Consider the following 12342-nt stretch of genomic DNA (forward strand, 5'->3'; position numbering starts at 1 on the left):
CACCGCACGCTGTACACGCAAGTCAACCCCACCTACATCAAAACTCAACGCCCGGAGTACCGACAAACCTCCCCCCCCTACCAAACGCAAAACCCTACTGAACCACTCTCGTACCATACCTAAAGTCTCACAGAAATACACAACATGAAAAGCAGATTCCTCCATCCCGCACACCGGACAACCCCAGTCTTCCTCCAAACGCCTATTATACAACACCACCCCAGACGGCAAGATTCCATGTAAAAATTTAAAAACCACTTCCCGTACTTGAGCAGGCAGACGCAACTGTTGAACTCGCCTCCATATATCACCCCACGCATACATGGGATACATTCCTTCAACTCGCACCACGACTACCTCCCTACCCGCCCTTTCTAAGGTACATAATTTTACACAGCGCACGTCCCTCATGTTCAATAATACGCGAAGCATCGCGTCGCACCAAATTAAATTCCTCCCTCTCCACCACCTGCGCAGGTCGTGATACAATTCGCTTAACCCACCATGCATCCCACCCAGTCGGAGAAAACGACGCTTCACGTAACATGCCATGACACGAGCCTCTAGAGGAATGAGACCCAACCCTCCCTGATGCAGTGGTGTCTCCACCACCGCTCTTGTGAGCCAATCGCATCCAGAACCCCACAAAAATCGATAAATTCTATGCAAAAGACGTTTGACGTCCCCCTGCAACAGAGGATACAGTGCAGCAACGTGCCATACTTTGCTATAAAGCAGGACATTAATGACCACCGCCCTCTGATGCAGGGTTAAATGTCGCGGCCGTAAACTATTTAAGCGCCCCAAGACACTATGTACAACCCTCCCCGAATTGCACGCCCTCATCTGATCGACCTCCCGCATATAATGAATACCACATATAGTGATACGATCAACCACAGTCCACCCCTCTGCATCCACCCCATCCCCCACCCACTCCCCCAACTCCATAATTTTCGATTTTTCTCTATTAACACACATCCCCGTAGCCTTGCCAAATATGTCAACAAGTCTCCCAACAAAACCCAATTGCTCCCGTGAACGTAATAACACAGTAGTATCATCAACATAACCCACAAGGGTTGGTCGACCACTACTCGGACCCAACGATGTCTCTATTGCCCTCCCACAAACAGCCCAGTAAAAAGGGTCCTGCATACATGCAAAAAACATTTGAGACATGGGGCATCCCTGACGAATGCCCCTGCTCATGTGTACAAAAACACCTAACTTGCCATTAATTTGTACTTTAAAACCCGCTCCATTGTACAACGAACGGGCCCACATGATGACCTCATTTCCAAAACCCTGCCATCTCATAAATTTCCACAGAACCTCTCTTTCCACACTATCAAAAGCGGCTCGCCAGTCTAAAGCCAAAACACCACCCCCACCCCTCACCCCGCATTCCTCAACAAACTCCCTGATATTCCCATGACCATCATACATTGACCTACCTGGCACACCAAACTGACTCTTATGGATTACCTTATCAAACACTTTCTTAATTCTATTCATCAATATTTTCGCATATAGTTTATAGTCACTACACATCAACGATATGGGACGGTAGTCCTTAATCGCTAACGGCACATCACATTTCCTAACTAAGACCAACACCGCCGTACGCTGAGACAGACCTAACACCCCCCCCTCCTTCATCGCATTGAGTAAACGAACCATAAAAGTCCGTATTACCTCCCAATGTTTGATATAAAATTCACAAGGGATGCCATCAATGCCTGGAGCCTTCCCCTTACTCATTCCTTGTAGTGCCTCCCACACCTCTGCCTCAGATATAGGCCCACCCATGAGAAGGCGATCGTAATCATTTAACTCGCATCGTACGCCTCTCCCCAAATCCTGTATCGCATGCTCACTCACGTCTTTACTTTGCATCTGGATCTTACTCCAAGTATCGACATAAAAACTTATCCCCTCAGTTGTTGTTAAGACCTGTCCCTCACTATACCCGTCAACTTCATCCTGCACCACTAAACTCACAATTTCAGTCGCTTTTCGCCTTTGTGTCTGACTTTGTAAGACGCAAGCAGACGGCTTGTCACCCCACAAAGCCTCCTCCACCCCACTCGAAATGCGCGCCCCATCGAAAACCTTATTTTTCATTACTTGGATTTGTTCTTTAATAGCATCGATCTCATCCACTGGGTAAACCCCAGATGCCTCTCCCTGTGCATAACATTGTCGTAGATGACCCTCCAGGTACCTCTGAAAACCATACTCCATGCGAGTGGCCTCCTTACACCGATTCACATAAAAATCCTTAATTCGAGGCTTCACAACCTCATCCCACTGTCGTACTAAATCCCATCCCTCCCAGGAGTCTACTCCCATAGACGCCCAGAAGTCCTCGAATAGTTCCCTATCATCCGCACTTTGTAGCACCCGCGTATTCAGTTTCCAGTATCCCTTAAAACGATGCGGGAGACCTCCCCAGTCGAGCTCCACAAAAACTCCCCGGTGGTCGGAGAAAAAGACGTTCAATACACGCACATTGATTACGACCACCCGCCGAGACACATACACCCTATCTAAACATGCTGCATAGCCCCTACGCACAAAAGTATGCTCAATCCCAAAGTCACGTCCTCCGCGTACATCTACCAACCCCAAACCAGACAAGAAGTCACCCAAAACAAGCGAACAGAACCCCGCCCCCCTCGGTTCAACATCTTTACGGCGCACTACACAGTTCCAGTCACCACCTACCACTGTAATTTCTGGCAGGGACCTCAAATAATATACCAAGACATCTCTAACAAAAGTATTTTTAATGTTAACATCGTGTTCAGCCGGCCCATATACCCCTACAAAACCAACTCTTCTACTACCCCAATCCCCCACGACTCGCACCACGCGACCCTCCCCCCCTTCCTCCCAATGTCTCAGCACAAACGGGCTGGTCGCTTTTATCAACACAGCCACTCCACCTTTCAGACGTCTGGAATGAGTTACATAAATGTCATAACCATCCATCTCAAACAAACTTCCTACTTTATGGTTATGTTCTTGCAAAAAACACACATCCACTGCAAAACGATTCAACCACTCACGCACCTGCACACACTTTCCGACAGATTTCAAACCATTAACATTAATAGTTACACACCTAACTGTGTTAAAGGTGGCTTTCCTCTAGGGGCTACCACTCCCTTTTTCTCTTTGCGCCGGCAAGCACCCAAGGCACTTCCCGCACCTTTGGCAATCCCCGTGATATTACCTGCTGTCCTGGACTCGCGCGACCTCCCCGCACTCGTGATTTCCGACCACGTCTTCTTCCCTGAACGTTGTCCAGGGGTCAAGACATCATCGGAGTCGGACGGGGTAGCCGCACGCTTCCTAGAAACAGCATCTTCAGACATGTCAGTACTTGGGGTGTTCTCCTTGTGAATTTCTGCCTCAACAGTGTGAAAACTCGAACTCTCCAAATCTCTCACTTTAGCTATCTGATCAGCATCATCTGCACGTAATTTCCCCTCATCAGAACACAACACAGAATCAGACTCATGCGACGCTAATAGGTCACTTAACGCAGATACAATGTCGGCTTCCATCTCACCTGCCTCTCTTGCTATAGGGATTTCACTGTTCACATGTTCCACCTCGTCAAGGGAGGCAGTCCCAGGTAGAGTCACACAAGATGACTCTAGTAGCATGGCCCTATCAACCTCAGCACTCCATGATGTCATACGCGGCGATGTCTCGACAACCTCCTCTTCCAGAGCCTGACGGGGTACCTCACCGTCAGGTCGACGACCACGCCCCGATGGCGGCTGGCGCTGGACACACTGAGCCGCTATGTGATCCAGAGCGCCGCAGAGGCGGCAAGTTCTTCTCTGTCCAGGGTACGTAACGTACACTTGGGAACGAAACTCCTCCAGTTGAATGTACGAAGGAATCGGCTGACGCAGGGACATTTTCAACGTAAATGACCCCTCCTGAAGGCCATTATAGTGGCCGTCAGACCACCTACCCATGGTGACCAGGTGGATCTTCCCATAACGTTCAAAAACGTCACGTATATCAACTTCATTGGCCTCGAAAGGCACGTTTCGCACACGTACCCACGTATAGTATCGTGAAACGTCATGCAACTGGACAGAAACTGCTGGGGTGACTTGCTTACTTATATCCTGGTACTGGGTCACAATCTTCTCGTACATCTGAGTGTCACAAAACTTGACGAAGATCCGTGTAGTTCCATTCAAGGCGACGCCACACAAGGATTCACGTTGAATGCCATAAGTATCACGAATGATTGCTGGCAGTAACACATTTACTGATTCGCCGGTGATAGATCCCTGCGTTAGTTGAATACAAACAGTATTAACGCGGCGGCGAAACGCAGTCGCCATTGTTGTTGATGTTGTAAACACTCCTCCACCAGGTGTCGGGACTGAGGAGCAACAGCTGACAACCGCTCAGCACAACGTCTGAGCAGAGAATGATATATATATATATATATATATATATATATATATATATATATATATATCTATCTATATATATATATATATATATATATATATATATATATATATATATATATATATATATATATATATATATATATATATATATATATATATATATATATATATATATATATATATATATATATATATATATATATATATATATATATATGTATATATATATATATATATAGGCAGAACTTGTAACCTTGGCTTAAATAGCAACGCTCATCTTGCCATATAGGACAAGTGAAAATTTGTGTATGCAATAATTTTGCCAAAATCATTATGAACCTATCGGAAAAAAATATATTTCATTGTGTTTGTTTAGTATTAAATTATTGTAAATAAATCTAAAATATATTTAGTTGGGTTATGCTGAAATAAATTGCGCTTGTTATAATAAGGCTAGGCGAGTTTTCTAAGTTCTTTTCGGTGCAAAATTATAAATTTTTACATCAACATTAATAAAAAAATATATCTTTAAACGTATAAGAGAAAATTTTAGAAAGGACTTAATTTTAAATGAGTTCTTGCTAATTGACCAGTTTTACTACATAGGTAGTAGGTTGGTAGACAGCAACCACCCAGGGAAGTATGTACTACCGTCCTGCCAGATGACTGTGAAACAGAAACCTGTAACTGTTTTGCATGATGGTAGGATTGCTGGTTTCTTTTTCTGTCTCATAAACACGCTAGATAACTGGGATATCTTGCTACTCCTACTTACACTTTGGTCACACTTCACAGACACGCACATGCATATATATATATACATACATCTAGGTTTTTCTCCTTTTTCTAAATAGCTCTTGTTCTTCTTTATTTATTCTATTGTCCATGGGGAAGTGGAAAAGAATCTTTCCTCCGTAAGCCATGCGTGTCGTATGAGGCGACTAAAATGCCGGGAGCAATGGGCTAGTAACCCCTTCTCCTGTAGACATTTACTAAAAAAGAGAAGAAGAAAAACTTTATAAAACTGGGATGCTTGAATGTGCGTGGATGTTGTGCGGATGACAAGAAACAGATGATTGCTGATATTATGAATGAAAAGAAGTTGGATGTCCTGGCCCTAAGCGAAACAAAGCTGAAGGGGGTAGGGGAGTTTCGGTGGGAGGAAATAAATGGGATTAAATCTGGAGTATCTGAGAGAGTTAGAGCAAAGGAAGGGGTAGCAGTAATGTTGAAGGATCAGTTATGGAAGGAGAAAAGAGAATATGAATGTGTAAATGCAAGAATTATGTGAATTAAAATAAAGGTTGGATGCGAAAAGTGGGTCATAATAAGTGTGTATGCACCTGGAGAAGAGAGGAATGTAGAGGAGAGAGAGAGATTTTGGGAGATGTTAAGTGAATGTATAGGAGCCTTTGAACCAAGTGAGAGAGTAATTGTGGTAGGGGATCTGAATGCTAAAGTAGGAGAAACTTTTAGAGAGGGCGTGGTAGGTAAGTTTGGGGTGCCAGATGTAAATGATAATGGGAGCCCTTTGATTGAACTTTGTATAGAAAGGGGTTTAGTTATAGGTAATACATATTTTAAGAAAAAGAGGATAAATAAGTATACAAGATATGATGTAGGGCGAAATGACAGTAGTTTGTTGGATTATGTATTGGTAGATAAAAGACTGTTGAGTAGACTTCAGGATGTACATGTTTATAGAGGGGCCACAGATATATCAGATCACTTTCTAGTTGTAGCTACACTGAGAATAAAAGGTAGATGGGATACAAGGAGAATAGAAGCATCAGGGAAGAGAGAGGTGAAGGTTTATAAACTAAAAGAGGAGGCAGTTAGGGTAAGATATAAACAGCTACTGGAGGATAGATGGGCTAATGAGAGAATAGGCAATGGGGTCGAAGAGGTATGGGGCAGGTTTAAAAATGTAGTGTTAGAGTGTTCAGCAGAAGTTTGTGGCTACAGGAAAGTGGGTGCGGGAGGGAAGAGGAGTTATTGGTGGAATGATGATGTAAAGAGAGTAGTAAGGGAGAAAAAGTTAGCATATGAGAAGTTTTTACAAAGTAGAAGCGATGCAAGGAGGGAAGAGTATATGGAGAAAAAGAGAGAGGTTAAGAGAGTGGTGAAGCATTGTAAAAAGAGAGCAAATGAGAGAGTGGGTGAGATGTTATCAACAAATTTTGTTGAAAATAAGAAAAAGTTTTGGAGTGAGATTAACAAGTTAAGGAAGCCTAGATTTGTCAGTTAAAAATTGGAGAAGAGAGTTATTAAATGGAGAGTTAGAGGTACTGGGAAGATGGAGGGAATATTTTGAGGAATTGTTAAATGTTGATGAAGATAAGGAAGCTGTGATTTCGTGTATAGGGCAAGGAGGAATAACATCTTGTAGGAGTGAGGAAGAGCCAGTTGTGAGTGTGGAGGAAGTTCGTGAGGCAGTAGGTCAGATGAAAGGGGGTAAGGCAGCCGGGATTGATGGGATAAAGATAGAAATGTTAAAAGCAGGTGGGGATGTAGTTTTGGAGTGGTTGGTGCAATTATTTAATAAATGTATGGAAGAGGGTAAGGTACCTAGGGATTGGCAAAGAGCATGCATAGTTCCTTTGTATAAAGGCAAAGGGGACAAAGGAGAGTGCAAAAATTATAGGGGGATAAGTCTGTTGAGTATACCTGGTAAAGTGTATGGTAGAGATATTATTGAAAGAATTAAGAGTAAGACGGAGAATAGGATAGCAGATGAACAAGGAGGCTTTAGGAAAGGTAGCGGGTGTGTGGACCAGATGCTTACAGTGAAACATATAAGTGAACAGTATTTAGATAAGGCTAAAGACGTCTTTGTGGCATTTATGGATTTGGAAAAGGCGTATGACATGGTGGATAGGGGGGCAATGTGGCAGATGTTGCAGGTGTATGGTGTAGGAGGTGGGTTACTGAAAGCAGTGAAGAGTTTTTACGAGGATAATGAGGCTCAAGTTAGAGTATGTAGGAAAGAGGGAAATTATTTCCCAGTAAAAGTAGGCCTTAGACAAGAATGTGTGATGTCACCGTGGCTGTTTAATATATTTATAGATGGAGTTGTAAGAGAAGTAAATGCGAGGGTCTTGGCAAGAGGCGTGGAGTTAAAAGATAAAGAATCACACATAAAGTGGGAGTTGTCACAGTTGCTCTTTGCTGATGACACCGTGCTCTTGGGAGATTCTGATGAGAAGTTGCAGAGATTGGTGGATGAATTTGGTAGGGTTTGCAAAAGAAGAAAATTAAAAGTGAATACTGGAAAGAGTAAGGTTATGAGGATAACAAAAATATTAGGTGATGAAAGATTGGATATCAGATTGGAGGGAGAGAGTATGAAGGAGGTGAATGTATTCAGATATCTGGGAGTGGACGTGTCAGCGGATGGGTCTATGAAAGATGAGGTGAATCATAGAATTGATGAGGGGAAAAGGGTGAGTGGTGCACTTAGGAGTCTGTGGAGACAAAGAACTTTGTCCTTGGAGGCAAAGAGGGGAATGTATGAGAGTATAGTTTTACCAACGTTCATATATGGGTGTGAAGCATAGGTGATGAATGTTGCAGCGAGGAGAAGGCTGGAGGCAGTGGAGATGTCATGTCTGAGGGCAATGTGTGGTGTGAATATAATGCAGAGAATTAGTAGTCTGGAAGTTAGTAGGAGGTGCGGGATTACCAAAACTGTTGTCCAGAGGGCTGAGGAAGGGTTGTTGAGGTGGTTCGGACATGTAGAGAGAATGGAGCGAAACGGAGTGACTTCAAGAGTGTATCAGTCTGTAGTGGAAGGAAGGCGGGGTAGGGGTCGGCATAGGGAAGGTTGGAGGGAGGGGGTAAAGGAGGTTTTGTGTGCGAGGGGCTTGGACTTCCTGCAGGCATGCGTGAGCGTGTTTGATAGGAGTGAATGGAGACAACTGGTTTTTAATACTTGACGTGCTGTTGGAGTGTGAGCAAAGTAACATTTATGAAGGGGTTCAGGGAAACCGGCATGCTGGACTTGAGTCCAGGAGATGGGAAGTACAGTGCCTGCACTCTGAAGGAGGGGTGTTAATGTTGCAGTTTAAAAACTGTAGTGTAAAGCACCCTTCTGGCAAGACAGCGATGGAGTGAATGATGGTGAAAGTTTTTCTTTTTTGGTCCACCCTGCCTTGGTGGGAATCGGCCAGTGTGATAAATATATATAAAAAAACAACATATATATATATATATATGGGCATATATAGTTACTGATCTTATATATATATATATATATATATATATATATATACGGTACCACCTATATATATATATATATATATATATATATATATTATATATATATATATATATTTATATATATATTTATGTATATTTATATATATATATATTTATGTATATTTATATATATATATATTTATGTATATTTATATATATATATATTTATGTATATTTATATATATATATATTTATGTATATTTATATTTATATATTTATAACATTCACAAAACTACGATACAAAGTAAAACAACATAGGTAACTCAGAGCTACATCTCGAATACTTCGTCCAGCTCCCCGGCGGTGGGCCGTGTGCCCAGAATGCTGCAGGCATTTCCTCTCTGGATCGCAACACTGAGTCTCTGGAAGAGGAAGCTGGTCGCCCTGTGGTCCTTTGTTTCTATGATGAGCTTTTCACCCAGCTCTATTAGGAACTTTAGAGCACACTTGCCCCATGCTCCTAGGGTTTCTGACCCTATTGGGATGAAGTTATAGCAAGGGGAAGGTCTTCATATTTGCGGATCTTCTGAGTCTCCCTGTGGCTGGCAGCTCCACCCCCTTCTACTACGGAGTATGGCAAGTAGGTGTCTGCCAATGTGGCGGCACATGTGTAGTCCCAGGCAATCTGCTTTCCATCCTTCCAAGGTAGCATAGTGGCTCCATCAGGACGCTTTAGACTTCCGTCAGACCTCTGCACTTGGGGTTCCCGTTGAGCTGGGCAACGGGCTGTGGCGAGGCTTCTCTTTATGATATTATTGACCTCCTCATGCCTGGCGTACTTCCCTTCTGCTGTGTGACACACAAGACCATGAAGTCCGAATTGATCAGCTGTCGCCCTGCCGCAAATACACCTATGTTCGGTGAGGATGGGGGCGGCTAGGCGAAGAGCAACACCAGTCCGAATGGCCTGTGGGTCTAGTCGAGTGCCCAAGGAGGAATTGGGAACAGCAAACAGGAAATCTCCTGAGTGTGGTGCCTTTACTGCCAGAAGACGAGCTTTGTCCTTTCCTGAGGCGTTGGAGAGCATTGTGTTGGAGATTTTTTCCATGATCGGTTTGTCCCAGTGGGACTGTTTGTGTTCTTTGGGAGGAGCTGGTCTACTGGAGGAATCTGTAAGGGTGTCCCACCAAACCACTGCTTCAGTAAACCTGGGGTCTTGAGCTCCTACCATGTCTCTCAAGCGTTCGGGAACAATCTTCTTGACTAAAGCACTGGAAGCCAAACATGAAGACAGAAAAGCAGGTAAAGCAACATGCGTTGCTTTGCGCACTGGAAGGGTTGCCTGATCCCATTGCTGATCCTCTAGTGACAGGTTCAGTGCCTTCTTAAGGGTTGACCTCAGGTGTGCGTCTTATTCGTCGAGTGTTGGGTTGTCAAAAGAGGGTGCGCACCTGAGGAAGTAAGTGAGTCTTGGAATAGTAAGGCACCTTGTGAGGAGATACAGAGCATCATGGGCATCAAGATTGCTTATTCTCTCCTCCATTCTCATTAGGTCATTCAATTTGTCCTTGAGGACTGTGTCGATGGCCTGGTAACCCAGCGGTGCTCCCAAGAGGGTACTGTTGGACGGAGTGGTAGTAGAGACTTCTGGGAGGATTCTTCCCACAGCATTGATTATTTCCTGGTTTGCTGTGATGATTTCACACTTGGAGGGATTGAGGATGAGTCCCAAGTCTTCTCCCTGTGTTTTCACCAGTTGTAGGTCCCCTACCAGGGACTCTTCAGTACCTGCCAGAGTTCCATCATCCAGGTACCAGATATTGAGCTCGCTGCTCTTACTGCCAAGCAGAAGAGAAGTGGAGCTAGTGGGTCACCCTGCTGAACACCTTCTGATGAGAGAATTTCATGTTCTCCAAACAAAAGAATTGAGGGTTTGCTGTAGCCGGCTGAAATGAAGGGAAAAAGACTGGGGAAGCGATCCTGAACAGCTGGCAAGACAGCATCTCTCTTTACCATATTAAAGGCATTTCTAAAGTCAAGTTTGACTACGGCCTTGTCTTCTGGTAGGTCCCTGATGTAGGCCCTTGCCGCATGAGCTGCAGCTTCACTGCCTTGAGGGACCCCAAAGCCCAGTTGGTGTGGCTGGAGTAAACTGGCAGCTTCTAGGCGAATGTGTCTTACTGCTGCTTTGGCAACGAGACGGCGAAGAGTGTTTCCAACCGCAATGGGTCTGATTCCCCCATCCTTTTTCTTCAAGGCACACAGTGAGGCTCCAAAAAAGAAAGGTTTAATTTCTTCTGGGATTCGCCCAGCCAGGCAGTTGTTGACGAAAGTTGTCAACTCGGTGAGAAGAAGTGATGCAGATGCACTGAGTACTGGATTTACCATCTCTTTGAGGTGCTGAGGTCGAATTCTAGTGTAACCTCCTGCAGATCCTGCAGGAAATGACACAATCGCCTTATAGACTTCAGATTCAGGCAGAATTAATTGTACAGTGATGGGGTCTTCCTCAGGGTTGTTGTTGATGGCTATGGTGTCCCTGGTTGGATGCTTGTCTTTTAGTGCTTGGGCTGTGGTCTCATCTTTGGGGGCTACAGTGTCGTCACTTGTAATTATTCGGATTGCTCCCACTGTGTTACCTTCTTCAATTTTTTTGCTAACCTGTGCGCAAATTTTCTCGTTTTCAGTGGGACTTTTCTTGGGTCTACCTTTGTGATTCCTGCGATGATGGGGCAGAGGGACACAATTATCCGTTCTTGGGTAGTTGCGCACTGCCTTGATAACTGACGTGGTTAGCAGTTTGCCTCGTCTCTCAGGAACTGCAAGACAGACATTGCCGAACAGGAGCAGGTTGCGCCATGCTTGGATGGTGCCTTTGGCTTCTAAGTTGGTGGAACCTCCATTCACCTGCTTGAGAAGGTCTGTGAACTTTCCTACTGCATATGGGCGAGCCGCTTTAGGGATGTGGGATAGGGTACTGTTAGCAGTGGATTTGAATGTCAACAGAAGGTTATCACAAGTGAGTAGGTTGCCATTGGAATTGTCATCTGCCTGTGGGGGCTGTGGGCTGCTCTCTGCTGGGGGCATATGTGATCCTGCACACCCATTGTGTGCACGAATGCGACCATCCCTGTTGCGTGCTCGAAACTCTCCGCACACCTGACATGTGCCTCTTCTTTCATTGTTGGATGTACTGTTTCCCTGGCTTTGTGGCTGGCTGGCTTCATCATCTGCCATACCTCAACCTGTGTGGTAAGCCCAGGCTGAAGGAAAAATGGCGCATGGCACATACCGCATGTGGTTCATGGTGGTAGGGGGAGGAGAGGGGTCTCCCCTCCATGTGGTGGGCGGTGGAGGAAAGGGAGGAGTGGAAAATGCGTGATGAGGCGGAGTAGGGCACTCACTCCCTCCCAGGAAAAGTCACTATACAACACAATGCTCTGTGCAATTGTTACTATACGCCACTATGCTCTGTGCACCTGTTAGTATACGCCACTACGCTCTGTGCACCTGTTACTATACACCACTATGCTCTGTGCACAGCCCCCACTATAAACGACACGCCGCTTTACACTACACGTGCTATACGCATACCATGCTCATACTACGCACTATACACTATATACACTATACACACGGTGAACAAACACTCCATTGTTGTAACACGAGCACACGGTGTATGCGCGCCTGTTTG

The sequence above is a fragment of the Cherax quadricarinatus genome, chromosome 26 (genome assembly GCF_038502225.1).
Source record: "Cherax quadricarinatus isolate ZL_2023a chromosome 26, ASM3850222v1, whole genome shotgun sequence".
In the NCBI taxonomy this organism is placed as follows: domain Eukaryota; kingdom Metazoa; phylum Arthropoda; class Malacostraca; order Decapoda; family Parastacidae; genus Cherax; species Cherax quadricarinatus.